A 17,130-nucleotide genomic window follows, 5' to 3' on the forward strand; every position below is an offset into this window, starting at 1 on the left:
GAGTGAAATTCAGCCAGAGTTCCTTAGAATCAAGGACAGTGAGACTTTGTTTCATGCAACGTTATCATGATCCCAGTGCCTTGAGAAAGACATCCTCATGAAAAAGTAGGGGATCAATGAAGAAGCTACTTCATGAGATGGACTGGCACGGTGGTGTAACAATGGGCTCTGGAGGCATTATTTTGTTCTGTTGCAAATTGAATCACTTAGAATTGGAATGGACTTTGGCATTAACAACATCAAAAACAAATCAAAGCACACAAGATTCTTCTCAGGTTGAGTAACAATGCCGGGGGAAAGGGGAGATGTTTTATGTGGGGAAACACACCTAACAAAGGGAAATTTGTAACAGAATACACTGTCTTGATCATTGCCCATATGTTGAAGCTCACTGTGTCTTGGCTAATTGGTGGTTGAAAATGTCAACATTTATAGAATTTTAAAGTTGGTTGGGTGCAGGATGGTTGTTAGATGCTCCATGAAAGAGAAGAACTGGCTGAAAAGGATTTTCTTTTCCATAATACTCATGGGAAAAAGTAATCATGTCTTTAACAAACTGAATCAAATTGAATCAATTTTAACAAATTGAACTGCCACCCTTTTGGCTAAAGTTGAGCATTTAATCATTGTACCACATAATTTTGTGGTCCAGGTTTACCTAAGTATAACTTACATGCAGCGACCTTTATTTCTGTCGATGAATGTTTATCTTCTTGTTGCCCCATGTTTAGGCATTACATAGATTTCTTCCATGTCAGCACTGTTGCTATTTTCTGCTCCTGAGTGTTTATTGCGTGGTGCTGCCTTATGCATTGTATGATTTTACAAGCACCCCGGACACTATCATGTCGTGCCAGAAACAGCTGCCGCAGTTGTGAAAACTAAGAGTGACTCCAATTACAAACCCTGTAAGAAATATCAAAGAAGAATTGATGCATTTGGGTTATGGTGTTAGGGAATACCATTAAATATATTATGGGTGGTCTGAAGGACAAGCAGGTCTGTTTTCACATAAACACATCTTGAATATTTCTTTAAAAAAAATCTTTTTATTGGAGGCTCGTACAACTCTTATCACAATCCATACATACATACATTGTCTAAAGCACATTTGTACATGTGTTGCCATCATCCTCAAAAGATTTGCTTTCTACTTCAGCCCTTATTATCAGCTCCTGATTTTCCCCTCCATCACCGCTCCCCCTTCCATCATGAACCCTTGATAATTTATTACATTATTATTTTGTCATATCTTACACTGTCCGATGTCTCCCACCCATTTTTCTGTTGTCCAACATCTTGAATATTTCTTGGAAGCATTCGAGTAAGACTTCATTGCACTTATTTGGTCATGTCATCATGAGGAACTAGTCCCCGGAGAATAGTCTTGTGCTTAGTAAAGTAAAATGTCAATGAAAATAAGAGACTTTCAATGAGAAGGCTGCAATGATCAGTCCAAGCAGAGGAATGATTGTTAGGATAGTGCACGTCTGGGCAGCATTTCATCCTGTTCTACATAGGATCTCTGAGTTGAAGCCAACTCAAGCATACCCAAAAATATCAACACATGCAATATAATCCAGGTCACTGTAAGTTAAAATTATATAAATATACATGTGTGAGCATGTATGAACACATCTGATTGCTTAGAGAAAATTTGGGACCCATAAGAGATTTTTCCTGGATTAAGGTTTCTTTAAGGGTCCCTCTTGAGTAAAGTGGTTATGCTTTGGGCAGAGATCTGCACGTAAACAGTTTAAAATAACCAGATGTTCCATGGAAGAGAGGGCTTTTTACTCCTGTAAACAGGTATAGTCTCAGAAACTCACAATGGCATCACTGTTGAGTTGGCATAGACTCTGTGGTGGTGTTTGGTGTTTTGGAATGTCTCTGGCTTTGACAACAAATAATTCTAGTTAGTACAGTCAATTGCAGACATATCAGGACATATAAGTGTGAACTCTTATATACATGGTCAAAGATAGACAAAGCCCATCCCAATAAAAAGGCACTTTCAGATACATGAAGATTCCCCAGAGTATATACATGACAATCCCTAGAGATGTGCTGAAATCATGGGGGAAAAACCGTAGCTTCTGAGAGGAAAGCATCCCTGACTCCTCTCTCATGCATGTCCTGGAACCATGGCCTGTTGCAGGGAGGTTTGTGTCTGGGCTCACACTGACTTACCATCACTGTGTCTCTAGCACACTACACGGCTGTGTTCTCAGGATTCACAGAGCTCAGTTTTAAATAACTTGGCTCTTATAAATGCCCTTTGTTGATGGTGACTGGAGAGATGGATTGTAATTTCCCATCATGTTATTACCCCAACTCACGCCAGGCCCTTTCCTGGAGCCTGGCAATCCAGTGCACATAACAGGTAAAGAGAATCCGGAGACAGCACAGGTGAGATACAAGGTCTGTGAGGGCTTCACCCGTCCAGGGCCTGACTCTTATTAGCTGCACCTGAGCCAGGACACCTGGCGATGAAGAGAAACAGAGTCATGTGCTCAAATGCTGCATCCCCAGACTTCATGTAGGAATCCCTGAAGCACTCACCTCCCAGAGTTGCCACCAGAAAAAACCCACACATGCTTCATGTTCATGTGCATAAGATTTAGGACACCCCAAAATGCTCTCCAGAGTAACGAGTATTTTGAATTTAAGTATATGCGTGCTGTGGCTTCATGTGGGTGCCGAAGAGGTATTTTCATGTTGGGTGTGCATTTGTACATCAAGGTGAACAGGATAAAGTGAGGCCCCTGGGTCTGCTCCTCCCACTCAAAGAATGCTGCTGGCAGCGCCTTTAGGGTAACCCAGATTTCTTCTGAAGTCTTCACTTTATCTGCTGCAGAGTTCTCTGAATCCACACAAGAGTGTAGTTTGTTCTGGGAGCTATATGCAGCCACAGAGCGAGAACATTTTTATTCCCAGTGATAGAGGCAGATATCAACACAGAGAAAGAAACAAACAGACAGACAGAAAGGAGGATAAATGACTATGTAAATAGATAGCTAATGAAAATATCCACCACACACCAGGGCCTATCTCTTCTGATTTATGACACCTACGTTAGTCTATATTTAAACCATGGAATGTTGTGGTGTGATCAGACAACATCCAAATCACCAAAAATAATGCTAAATTGGGTAACCATGTCTTTACTTCAAATTTACTGCCATATGTCTTCATACCAAGTTTAACTCATGTGATGGTATTTTCAATTGCTTCATGTGCATGTGAAAGTTGAGCATTGAATAAAGAAGAATGAAGAATCATTGCATGTGAACTGAGGTGCTATTGAGAAATACTGGAATTACCACGGACTTTCAAAGGAAACAACCATGTGGATCGCAGAGTAAAGGTTAACTGATGAACCACCAGCAGCAGAAGCTCCGCAGGAGAAAGACTGGACTTTCTATTCCTGTAAACCGTTAGTCTTGGAAACCCACAGGACGGTCGCTATTAGTCAGCACTGACTTAATGCTAGTGGTTTTGGTTTGGGCAAAGGAACAAACAAATCTTTCTTGGAGTCGTATATCCAGATTATTCCTTAGAAACAAGGATGATGGTACTTAATCTCACATTTTTTGAACATGATATCAAGAGAGTCCAGTACTTGGAAAAGGGTGTCATACTTGGCAAATTAGAGGGCAGTCAAATAGAGTAAGGCCCGTGAGGAGACGGAATGACAATAGCTTCAATAATGGGCTCAGAGTGATGAACCATAATGAAGATGACTCAATATTGTACGTTGGTTTGTTCTTTTGTGTATAGGGTTGTTGAGTTGGAAATGAATTAACTGACCTAACCCCCACAAAAAATAAAATGTACATAGTTAAGAGTGAAAGGGGTGGAGGTTAGCCTGTCAATCAGGTAGCAACTTGATGACCTCTTTGGAGGCACTAAGGAGACAAAAAGCTCACTGGGGGAGGGACCATCCCCCCACCCCACTAGACATCGCTTTTGACAAGCCACATGGAGAAAGGCTGATGGAGCCAGAGCCCTGGGAGTTGTAGGAGCCATGTGGAGACCCCTGCCAGTGCTGACGCGCTTCTACTGCCACTGGATTCACAAGATGTTTCACCCATTGGCCTATGATCTTCCTGCATCCATCATTACTTGGCTGTGTGAGTGTAACAAAGAAATTATGGACTAGTATTGCACATCTGGGCTAATATTGGGCTTATGGACTTGATCTGGACTGGGCTGGGGTGTTTTCTTAATACCCAATTGCTCTTGTATATAAAGTTTTTTCTTATACACGAGTGTCTATGAATTTGTTTCTCTAGTCTACATTGACTTACAAATATGCTGAAACCAATATTTATTGATACTTATATCCTGGAAAACTTATGGTTACATAAATTCATACAAAGTTCTCACACAGGATATTCATACAAGGATTGCATATGAATGAGACAAATAAGAATTGAAGAGAGATTGAGAATATTGAAGCACATGATGGCCTCCCTTTCATGGTTCTGCATTTTACTAGTTAAACTAACTGAATACAAGCTCAGTGTATATACTACCAGGATCATCACCTACTTGTGTTCTCCTAAAGGCAGGCTGGCAGTTATTCACAAGGCGTTTGAAGGGGCTGACCTTGGAAATCATCCCAGATTTGTGGTCTCTGGATTAACAGACTAAATAAAATGTGGTCTTCTGTGATGTCTTCAAAAGCCACCAAGCTGTATGTAAAGATGGATAAAAAACAATGAGCATGTTAAGTGATATGTTCCTGAATGAAGAGATAGAAAAGGAAGTTAGTTGTGTCCCTCTTAAAATATATAAAAATAATATCTTCAAAAAGATCTGTTGCAGAAGCAGGACATCCAGAATTCTCATTGCAGGAGACAGGTTTTTTTAAAAATCATTTTATTGGGTTTCGTACAATTCTTATCACAAACCTATCTTGGATAATGGAGCAGTGAGCTAATTTCTGGGTCAGTACTTTGAAAGTATGAGTAATTTCACTGGAGAAAGATGAAGTTTCTATGCCCACACATAGTTACAGTGCAAGAAACCTCCGGGGCAGTTCTATCCACAACTTTAAAGTTACTCTGTGTTGGAATCATTGCTGTTTTTTTTTTAAGCTGATCAATTTGTATTTATTTTAACATTTTACTAAATAAAGCCAAATAAAGTCTGTTGGCCTCATGGTGTTGGGTTTGGGGCAGGGGAGGGCAGGGGGTGGGTGGCCTCCGTCCTCTTTGGCCCCCACACTGCTGCCCCTCCCGTGACTGCAGCTGCACAAGGCTTCCTGAGAGGTCCACGTCCCCAAACCAAGAGAGAGGGGCATACGAGGGGTTTTTACAAAAATTAATTATAAAAAAGAGCTATAGGTCGTTGGGACGGGGAAGCAGCCCCAAACCAGCTGGGGCAGGGGGAGGCTGGAACCCAATGGGGGAGTAGCAGCATGGGTGGACCTCAGGCCCCACCACAGATGGCCCTGCCCCAGCCCTCCCCATGGAGACCATAAATAACTTAAGCAATGTCCTTGGCAGGGGCAGCTCCCGGCATGCAGTGGTGCAGCTGAGCCAGGCAAGCGCAGCCCCAGCCCTGGGGGATCACAAGATACCCCGGGGCTGCTTCAGGGCACTGTGGTACTTGAGGGCAGAGGATCCATAGCGGCGGGACAGGTCCTGGTGGAATTCCTCCTTCAGGGTCCACAAGCAGTGGCGGTAGGTGGGGTTGGAGTGGAAGCGGGAGATGCCCAGGCTGGGCGCGTGGGGCACGTGAATGGTAAACGCTTCAGGCAGGATCAGGAACTCATATTCCTAAGCGTCCAGCTCCTCCATGTGGGCCACCTTGTTCCAGTCAAAGCCCACAAAGCGAGCATTGTAGCGGGGACAGTAACGCGGCAGCACCACGTAAGACTTGTAGTCCGCTGCCCACTGCACTGGGTACGGGGCCTGCGCATCCCTCCAGTGGGCGTAGTCCGTGGGCGCATGACCCTGGGGACACACGTCGCACCTGAAGGTGAAGAGAGTGCCAGCGTCCAGCAGGGCCAGCAGCTCGGCCTCGGAGTAGGGAAGCGGAGGCGGTAGTGCAGGCTCTCGAAGGGAGGCTCCCCAGCTCCAGCTGCTCAAGGGAGGCCCTGAGGGAGTCGTAGAGGGAGTGGGCATGCAGGAAGTCGATGTCGCTGAGGAAGACGTGGGACGTGAGGGCCTGGGCCAAGGCCACGTTGCGCAGATGGTTGACCGGGTAGAGGGGCCCCTCCGGGTACACCATGTGGTAGGCCACGTTGCGCCACACCGAGAGCACCGGCGAGCTCTCCACAAAGTGCAGGAACTGCTGGGCCTCGGCGTCGGCCAGGTCAGTGGCACAGGACTTCCAGCATCTGCAACTGGTCCATGGAGAGCTGGGCCACCAGGGTGATATCGTGGCGCCTGGGCAGTGACAGCTCAAAAGGCAGGAAGGTGAGGTGAGCGCTGGCCACAGTGAGCCACTGCTGCTGGAACTCAAAGCAGGCTGTGTCCTCATCTAGCTGTGCCAGGGGGGGCTGCAGTTGCGCAGCCTGAGGTGGGGGCTGGCTTGGGCAGCCAAACAGTTCTCTGCGCAGCAGGTTCCCATCGTACTCCAGGAAGGTCAAGTGGAGGTTGCGGAAGAATTCCACATGCTTGTTTTTCACCCGGAACTTCTTTGGCGAGTTCCAGGGCATCACCGTCAGGTCTGACGCCTCAGAGTAGCAGTGCTCAGCCAGCGTGTGGTCAGACAGCTGCATGTCCCAGGTGCAGGGTAGCAGCAGCAGCAGCACCAGCCCTGGGTGATCCTTGAGGACAGCATTGAAGATGCCCTGGTGAGCCAAAGAGGTGGCCGACAGGGTGAGGAGCACTCTTCTCGCAGTTGCTTCCACATCTGCTCCCAGCCAGCCTGCCGAATCCAGTCTAGTCTCAGGAGGATGACGCCTGTGTTAAATCCATACCCAAGGCGGGCTAGGGCCTGTGGTTCTTCCAGAGGTTGCCCAGGTACCAGTCACTCTGGTTCTCCACAAGACCAATCACCTGCTTGTCAGAAAAGTGAGCAAAAAATGCCCAGAGCTCCGCGATGTCAGAAGCAAAGGTGACGTTTCTGTTGAGGACAATGACCCGGGCCAGGTCAGAGGGCAGGGCACCGGGCAGCACTAGTTTCAAGAGCCCATAGAGGCCGGAATAGTGGGTGTTGGGGATCCAGGAGACCTGGGGCTGGAACTCATCAGCGTTGTAGAAGCTGACTCGGATGGCAGGTACCATCCACGTGTGGAAGTGTCTCCAGGATGTTCCTGGCCACCCCGTCCGTCACCAGGTGGAGGCGCAGGGCGTTTCTCCTGTAGAAGAGTAGGGATTTGACTGGGGTGACCACATCCCCGCTGGAGTTATAGCCTGCACATATGATGGCCACATGCAAAAGCTCGCACTTGGGCAGCAGCAACCGCAGTGGAACACAGGCCGAGCTGTTGTGGTCCCACGGCAGGGCTCCGTCTAGCACAGCAGGCCCTCGCAGTCGCCCTTAGTCCAGGTCCGGGCCAAGCAGGTAGAAGCCGAGCAGCAGCAGCGCCCGGTGAGCGCCCTTGTGGGCGGCAAGGCCGCCCAGACGGGTGCTCTGGGCGGGGTGCGCCCCCCCCCCTGGGCTGGGGCTGCAGGCTCCAGCACGGGCCCTCAGGAGCCAGCGGGGAAAGCTGGGGGCCAACCCTAAGCAGCAGGGCCTGAAGGCCGCCTGTCCTGCCTCCACAACTCCTCGCCACCCTCACCTGCTCCTGGGCCAGACTGGCCCAGCGGTCCCTCCCGGAATCATTTCTATGGCAGTGAGTTTGTATCTTTTGTTTTTGGTCTCTTGGAAGAAATACAGGACAAATGCTATTAAAAAGCAAAGATGATGAGGTATCATCCTCAATACATGGGCCATGTTATACATGGGATCCTCTGAAGAAAGAGACACAATTGTTTGTTTTTTGAAAAAGTTCAAGAAAAATAAACCACCTTCAGTGGCTGTGTTATTAATAATAGCACAATAATTGTGTTAATTATGTAAGGCAAGGTAAAGATACTGCAAGCCTAGGAAGGATTTTTCTGTGGAACAAAGGGACATTACCAGTGAGGAATGTTTCTGCTGGGCTTTTTATCAACATAAATAAATATAAGGAATAGGAATTCTGACTTATTGACCAACTGGACACATTTCAATCAGACTCATTCTTTTGATGAAGCCATGAGAAAATACGTCCAACAGTGTAAGAGCCACATCTGCCATCTTTAAAAATCTAAAGAAAATATGTCACTGCCTGACGGAATAAAGAAAACTAGTGAAGACGTAATGGTGACTCTGAACGAGCTAAGAATTCATGTCCTCTGATAGATCTTTATATCTGGACTCTACTCAGGAAATTTATTGCACATTTCAAAAAACCAAGGCCCAAACTGGGATGCTGATACCTTATATAACAAGCCTCAAGGCACATAAGGAAGACCATCAGTTATCCAGTGCTTGGAACCACATATGCATTTGATAGCAATAGACTGCTTCAGAAAGCTCCATCCCTTGTTGCCCGCCCATCACACTTTTACCTTATAATCTAATCTCAGGTTTCCAGTGATTCCTATCTGACCTTACTCTGTATAATGCAAATGCCCTAGGTTTCTGTCGTACTCACCATTTTGTAGTACAGCTTCAGGAAGTCAAATCAATGCACTCCCTAAATAAAAAGCAGAGACACTAGGAAATTTGGATTCAGGTGAATGGATTTGGTTCACAACCATTCAGAAGTTCAAATCCTTGTGATGCTTAAGTGTGCAAGACAGCAGTCCCAGGTTTCTGGCTCCCTAGACTGGCCTGTATTTTGGTTATGTGTAGCCAATCTGCAACCTGAAACAGAAGAGGAGTTATCACTTAGGTGTGTCAATGTTGTTGGCCTACACTTCTTTCCCTAAGGAGTGATCACCCTGTGCCCCTGAGCTGCAGATTAGGATTCAACCTGAGGTATTTATTTCAAAGACAGAGCCCATGCTATCCTAATAGAGTTCATTCTTCTCTTCATCAGGTCCCCTTCATTGACATTGCTGTAATGGAAGCAGGTTATTTCCTAGTCTCAGAGGATGAATGGATTCCAGGTGTTCCTGAAAGGCAGTTATGACCCTGGATTACTGTATAGCCTTGGGAATTCAATGCTTAAGTTGAGTGTTGGCCTAGGTTTTGAATGGTTGACTTCGAAGAGGAACCCACACACTTTAATTTGTCATCAAAATAGGTGAATTTTCAGGAAGAATCTGTTTTCAAGCCAAGTCAATAAACTCATTGCTACAATATTCTTATGCTAGTTTTATTGCTATAAAAACATTTACAGTGTACTTTAAAATTTTACAGAATTATGAGGTGTGATCAATTATTTCAGTGCTGATACTATCTGTGTACCTTTCTACCCACAATTTCTTCCCCTTTACATTTTTTTATCCTTTCCCCTGATTATCTCACTATAACACCCACATCTCACCCAGAGTTTTGGACATCTGGGGAGAGATAAAAAGCTAGTATCTTGGCACCACTTGTGAAACTTGCTCGACCAGGAGCGTGGAGGGGTAGGAACACAAAATGAATGTGACGGGAAGAGGCTAAGCTGTGATAAAGTAGGGAGACATTAGCCTGAAGTGGCTAGTTAGATATCCTGGTTTGATGTCATTGACATTGCCCTTTTCAACCCCCAGAGAGTTTCTTAGTCAGGGAGGTGTGAAGTGGCAGTTATTTGACAGGGGTGTATGTTTGTGCCCCTATAAAACTAGTATGCAAGTCAGGCTACTAGAAAAATACACAATTTATCTTTGACTCTGTCATGTCCAGTCATCATAAATATTTGGAATATAAGGCTCACCCTTCCCCTAGGTCTTAAGTCCAGGTTTCAATCTCAGAGCTCTGAGGTAGGCTGGTTAAGGAACAAGGTTGGACCAACTTGATCAACATTCATTCTTTTAAAAAAAAATCATTTTATTAGGGGCTCATACAACTCTTATCACAATCCATACATACTTCCATTGTGTAAAGCACATTTATACATTCGCTGCCCTCATAATTCTCAAAACGTTTGCTCTCCACCCAAGCCCCTGACATCAGGTCCTTATTTTCCCCTCCCTGCACACTCCCCGCTCCCTCAGGAACCCTTGATAATTTATAAATTATAATTTTGTCATAACTTGCTTTGTCCCATATCTTCCTTCACCCACTTTTCTGTTGTCTGTCCCCCCAGGGAGGAGGTCACATGTAGATCCTTGAAATCAGTTCCCCCTTTCCAACCCACCCTCCCATTTTCTTCCCAGTATCGCCAATCACACCACTGGTCCTGAGGTAATCATCTGCCCTGGATTCCCTGTTTCCAGTTCCCATCTGTACCAGTGTGTATCATCTGGTCTATCCAGGCTTGCAAGCCCATTTGTAGGCCACTGGACATCCCCTTACAGAAGGGTCTTTGGGAGGAGACAGGCCAGTCAGGGTGCGATGTAGAAACGATGAAAAATAGAACTTTTCTCTAGTTCCAAAAACCTTCCTCTCCCCCCCTCCACTGTCATGATCTGAATCCTACCTTGATCAGCATTCTTTTTTTTTTAATTTATTTATTTTAACAATTTATTGGGGCTGATACAATTCTTTTCACAGTTCATACATATACATACATCAATTGTATAAAGCACATCTGTACAGTCTTTGCCCTAATCATTTTTTTCCTCTTTTACATTTTATTAGGGACTCATGCAACTCTTACCACAATCCATACATATACATACATCAATTGTATAAAGCACATCCATACATTCCCTGCCCCAATCATTCTCAAGGCATTTGCTCTCCACTTAAGCCCCTTGCATCAGGTCCTCTTTTGATCAGCATTCTTAATCTAAGTAGAGTAATTTTGACTCCTTCCAGAAAAAGTTAGTTTATGAAAAAAAAAATCCCCAAAAAACACCCCATATGGTGATAGGAGATCTACAGCTACATTGCATTGTATGAATCAGGGGAACAACACCTCTTTACAGTGCTGGAAAGATGTTACATTGAGGAAGAAAGCTAATGGCACCCAGCTATCAAAAGATATAGCATCTGGGGTCTTAAACCTCGAAGATAAACAAGTAGCCATCTAGGTCAGAAGCAACAAAAGCCCACAAGGAAGAAACACATCAGCCTGTGTGACCACGAGTTGTCAAAGGGATCAGTATCAAGCATCAAGGAACAAAAAAAACTCATATCCTTGTAAATGTGGGTGAGTGCAAAGGGGACTCTCAAAGCCCATCAGTAGCCAACCAGACACCCCCTTACTGAAGGGTTGTGGCAGGGAGATGAACCGGTCAGGGTGCAGGGTAGCAATGATGAAACATATAACTTTCCACTAGTTTTTAAATGCTTCCTGCCCCCACTATCATGATCCCAATCCTACCTTAAAAATCTGGCTAGACTAAAGGATGTACATTGGTACAGATAGCAACTGGAAACAGGGAATCCAGGACAGATGACTCCTTCAGGACCAGTGATGAGAGTGGCAATGCCTGGAAGGTGGAGGGAATGTGAGGTAGAAAGGGGCAACTGATTACAAGAATCTATGTATAGCCACCTCCCTGGAGGATGGACAGCAGAGAAGAGGGCGGGGAGAGACATCAGACAGTGTAACATGACAAAATAATAATTTATGAATTATGAAGGATTCATGAGGTAGGAGGTAGTGGGGAGGGAGGGGAAAAATCAGCAGCCGATAATAAGGGCTCAAGTAGAAGGCAAGTGTTTTGAGAATGGTGATGGCAACAAATGTACATACGTGCTTGTATGTATGGGTTGTGCTAAGAATTGTATGAGCCTCCAACAAAATGATTTTTTAAAAAGATTATTACCTTGAGGATTGAGTTCACCTGACTAAAACATGCTATTGTCAATGGCTTCCTCTGCACGCGAAAGATGGGAACTGAATTAGGCAGGCAGAAGAACCAATGTGGTTGAGTTATAGTTCTGGCCAAGAATGTCCCAAGTACCATGAATAGCCATGGTACAAACTAGTGTGTCTTGGCAGAAGTAATATCAGAGGACTGCTTAGCGGTAAAGATGGTGAAAGTTCGTATAATATACTTTGTACAAGTTATCAAGAGAACAGTCCCTGGAGTAGGACATTAAGTTGGGTAAAGTAGAGGGGCAGTGAAAAATAGGAATCCCTCTATTGAATGGACTAACAACGTGACTGCAACAATGGGTTCATCCTAAATTGTGAGGTTTGCACAGGAGAGTGCAGTGCTTTGTTCTGTTGTTCACTTGGTCCCTGTGAGATGGAACTGACTCCATGACAGCTAATATGACACCATCCCCAGAAACCACAAATAAACACCCAAGACATGCACAAAAACACGCTAGTGTGCTAGTTATATTTACCAAGTTCCTATTTCTCTTATTAAGAGACGGAAGAGGTTTCTTTAGTTAAAAAAAGGAACAAACAAGGTGACAACAAAATCAGTGAGAACTTCCTACCCCTCATTATACCATTCTTTTGGAGGTCAGCTGAAGGCAATTCTCTAAGCTCCACATGGGATGCCATATGACAGAGTGTTTTCATGAATGTGGGCTCTAGTGTAAGGACAGCACACCGTCATCGGTTGTGACATTTTGTCTTTCAAGGGAAGTGTAAATCATATAGGCCTCTACATTGAGGGGTCAGCTGGAAGATCACAGGATCCAGCAGAACAAGAGACTAATGATAGTTGAGTGGGTTTCAGGTTGCTTAAAAGGTCTATGTGGAATTCAATCAAAATAAAATTTCATGAGGCCCTTCCTGCCTAACTGTAAAATAGATGAAAATTAAAGATTCTGGCATCTAGAAACCAGATTATTCACATATGATGAATAAACAATTCTCCCCGTTTTGTTTGTTTGTTTAAGTTCAAGTTATTGGGCTCACACATAAAAATAGTTTTGAAAGAACACTTACTAATACTTTCTAGGAGACGAGAAATAACCTGTTATCAATGTCCCTGTTGGCCTCATCTGAGACTTCAGGCTGCTCCTGTCGCAAAAGGAGCATAGACTGGCATCAGGTGGGGCTTAGTCAGTTTTCTCACCACCACTTGGGAGAACGACCAGGAGGCCCATTCGGGCAACTGGCTGGAGATGCTGCGATGAGCACATGCGCCTTGGGCACCCTCCATTAGGAGCCCTGTCCCCTTCCTTTGGGACCGAGTGGGGACGTAGTTACTTTTCTCGTCGCCACTTGGGAGGTCAACTGGAAGGTCCTGTTAAGGCAGCAATAGATCGCAGGGAGGGAGCTGCTGTGCTCGATAGGAAACGCTGACCAAGAAGCAGGTTGTCTACCAAGTTTAGCACCAGGATCCCAACAACATGAGGTATGTGACAGGCGAGTGATGGGCTGCCACCTCTCTGGTCCCAGCGCACAGTGGGGACTTTCATCCACAGACAGCCACAGCCCATGGCGGCAGGGTTGGAGGTTATCCAAGCCCAATGGAGGCTCCCTGCGGTGTCCTATCCTTTCTGAAGTTTAAGAATCTTTCTGTCTTAATCCCACAGATCGCAGCTTTGCCCCATTGGCTCCTCAACTAAGCACAGACACCCAATGGAACGTGTGGTTCCTCTCCTTCTGAGCAAGGTTACCATAGAAACAACACATCACCATTAGGGTAAAACTAATCTGTCTCAAAACGGTCTAAACCCAGCTCACGTATCCCATTAGTGGTTGAATCATCCAATGCTTGGTGAATTCTGCTTCACAGCAATAAAAAGAGCTGACATCAAAGGAACAAAAAGTGAAGTCACTGTGAATGGTTGGCCGCAACAAGCCAGTTATCCCTGTGTTAACTTTTCTGACACCTCCTGCTTAAAACCCAAAAGGTCAGAAAGATCGCGAGGCCCCACTTTCATGGTCTGCATTCGTACTGAAAAGCAAGATCAAGCAAACTTTTTCCCTTCTTCTCCACAAGAGCTTCTGTCCTCCCTGAGCTCGCCTTAGGACACCTGCATTACCTTTTCCAGGTGTACTGTCCCAGTCAAACAACCCACCTGACCCCGCTAAGTCCCTGCCTGCCCGGGGAGGGGCCCCAAGGAGACTGCAGCTATGGCTCAGAGGAAGCACAGTAAGAAATACCAGCGAAGAGCAAGGAGACCTACTCTGTGTATGTGCACAAGGTGCTCAAGTAGGTTCACACGGACTCCAGCATCTCGTCCAGGGCATGGGCATCGTGAACTCGTTGACCAATGACACCTTCGTGCACATCACCCACCAGGAATCTCAACTCCATATTCCAAACTGCTCGAACATCACGGCCTGGGACATCTAGACAGCTGTGCACCTGCTACTACCTGGACAGCTGGCCAAGTGCGCCATGGCTGAGGGCACCAGGGCCATTGCCCACTACACCAGCTCCAAGGAAATTGTCCTTTAGCCTCACAACGTTCAAAACCCAAAGGCCCGTTTCAGGGCCACTTCTGTTATCGTCCCAGAGAAAGAAGTCCTAGTGTTTGGTTTGGTTGTTTCGCTTTGGTTTTTGACTCATGCGTAGTTTATTTAGTTCGATAGTTTTCATGATGGAGACCTTCTTTTCTTTTTGAATACCTTTTGGGGCACTTAATGCTCATATCCCACAATTCAGCAATTCAAATATCTCAAGAAGAATTGTACAATTAGTACAACAATCAATTTCACGACATTATCTTTTTTCCACCACGATTATAGCGCCTTTAAAAAGACTCTTGTCACCATTAGTTTAGTGCTCAGTTCCCTCCTTCCTTCATTCGTTGCTCCCCAAATCCCCTCCCCTTCCCCAACTCAGACACTACCCACCCCCAGCCAGACATCCCCTACAAACCCTCCCATCATTTCTTATCTGTAGGCATCCACTCCTGTGCTTCACAAACTGAGAAACCCAAAAGAAACGATAACAAACAGAAACAAAATTTGGTGGGAAGTTAAAAACAGTAATATATAGATAAAATTATAAACACGGAGTAAGAAAAAAGGCCACTATCAATATTTTAAAGCCAGGGAAGACGTTTCTGTCACGGATCTGCAAGAGATCTTGCGCCTAGAACAGACTCTGGTCGGGTCCAGAGGGAGGTCAGCAGAACAGGACCCCGGAGCTCACCTTTGAGCTGAGGAGGCGCAAGGAGTCTCGAGAGGGAAACGAGGGGGGTTAGGAGACCCGCAAAGAGAGACTCAGGGAACCCCGAAGCCCCAAAAGCCAGCCGGGATCCCCTTTCTCCAACAGGGACTCCCACCATAAACCCCAACCAATCCGAAAGCGGGGAAATAGGATGGCCTCGGGGACACCTGCCCACCTCTCACCAAGAGAAGCGCTGGCAGGGTTCCTGGGGGAGAAAAAGGGCGCTTGCACCCTAGTCAGCTGGACTAAAACAGCCTCCGCCCACACACATGTCCCGGAGCCCAGAGCCTCCCACCTGAGAGCGCCGGCAACAGGGTGCTCAGGCTGTGGGTGCTTCTCCGGCACCGCGAGCAGAGCACGGACAGCGGGATCCTCGCTGTGAGCGGCAGTTCAGTATAAGACACCGCCACTTCCGGCCCTTTCTGGGCGTGACCCGTAGGGGGAGGAGCTGGCGGGGTCAGGGAGGAATAGGGTCTCTGCTTTCACTTCCTCTCAAGGCAGCTCTTGCCCCGCCCATTTCTGCTGAGGCACCAACTAGGGCGCCTGGTGAGGGAGGGCGTGTTTTGCTCTTTAAAATGAGCTGTGTTGATAACTATTTTGTATATTTAACCACGCGTTTTTGGTCTTCCAGTAGAACAGTTTAAATAACTGAAGAATGGATCCCTGATTTTCCAAAAAGTCTCATTCAATAAAGTATGTTATTCCCTGAAGCCAGCATTATTAAAATTCTATCACAATATGAATTCAGTATTTGTATTAAGTGCACTAATCCCTCCCTTATTTTTGTTATAACTTTGTCTTGGAAATATTTTGCCATTTACTAGGACATATCTATATATTTTTCATAATAATTATTTCTTTTTTGCTTCATATCATATTTATTGCGGGGCCAGTTGACAGGGATCTTGAGATTAGGCGGCAGCAGACAGACCGACAGTAGCTGGGGTCTCAGCGTGCTGAGTAGAAGCAGTCTGAGCGTCAGAGGTGAGGCGGGTAGTCCTGGGTCACAGGGCTCCTGCGATTCCAGCATTACTCAGGGTGCCAGGAGACGTCGCCCCGGCGCCTGGGCGCGGGAGTCTCTAGGCGTTTCACCCGCAACAGTGCACCCAGAACGCCCTCAGGTGGCCCCTCAGGGCCCAGATCCTGGTCTGCTGCCCAGCGGATGCGGCGAGGGGCTGCCACGGTCTCAAGGTCCGGGGTTCCCGTGAGGAGCCATCCCAGTAAGTACCTCAGCAGCTCGGGATCCACATCCGGGGTGTCATCGCCGGCGTCCTCGGCGTCAGGGGGCCGAGTTCTGAGCACAGACGCGGGGGCGGGGGCAGCTGAGCGGCTAGGGCGGCGGGGTCCAGGCGGGCGCGAAGCAGGGGGCCGTCGGGGTCGTCGTCCAGGCTCAGCGGCGCGGGGTCCGCAGCCCGAGGGGCGCCCCAGAGCCGCAGCAACTGCGCCAGGACTGGAGCTTGCTGGTCCGCCTCCTGCGCCCTGGCGCGCGCCCGCTCCTGCCATTCAGCCTCCAGCAGGTGGGCCAGCTCCCGTGCCAGCTCCCGCATCGCCCGCGCCGCCTCCCCCGGGGCAGTGCCCGACGGAAGCGGCGGGGAGCGCCAGTCTCAGCCATGGGCGGCAAGGGGGCCCATAATAATTATTTCTAATATAATGATTGCAGAGGCAGCTTTTGTTAGAAATCATTTACCTTGCCTGAACCAAAGTGAACATTATAGTCTGATGTAAGTAGACTACTTATTATACAGGATTGTTTAGTAATTATTTTTAAATTCTTGTACTTGGCATTTTTCAGAAATGTTGGAATGATATTAGCTATTATTCAATGAGACCCACCCATAGGTGCCCTATACCTGCCAGGAATGGTGGCTTATTATTATTATTATTAAATTGAACATCAGAGAACATTTTCAGTAGTAACATGTAATTTTCCAGAATTAAGCCAATCTACTTTTTTTGAGCTTATAAACTTATACACTATTATCTCTATATATCCCTTGAATATAAATGATGACAG

General features: G+C 46.4%; 2 pseudogenes; both read right to left on the reverse strand.

The window, feature by feature from the left end:
* Positions 1 to 5,576: 5,576 nt before the first annotated feature.
* On the reverse strand, positions 5,577 to 14,362 carry LOC142430559 (xylosyl- and glucuronyltransferase LARGE2 pseudogene; annotated as a pseudogene).
* A 1,787-nt stretch (positions 14,363 to 16,149) lies between these two features.
* On the reverse strand, positions 16,150 to 16,746 carry LOC142430560 (proSAAS pseudogene; annotated as a pseudogene).
* Between the last annotated feature and the right edge of the window lie 384 nt (positions 16,747 to 17,130).

This window comes from Tenrec ecaudatus, chromosome 17 (genome assembly GCF_050624435.1).
Source record: "Tenrec ecaudatus isolate mTenEca1 chromosome 17, mTenEca1.hap1, whole genome shotgun sequence".
Lineage (NCBI taxonomy): Eukaryota > Metazoa > Chordata > Mammalia > Afrosoricida > Tenrecidae > Tenrec > Tenrec ecaudatus.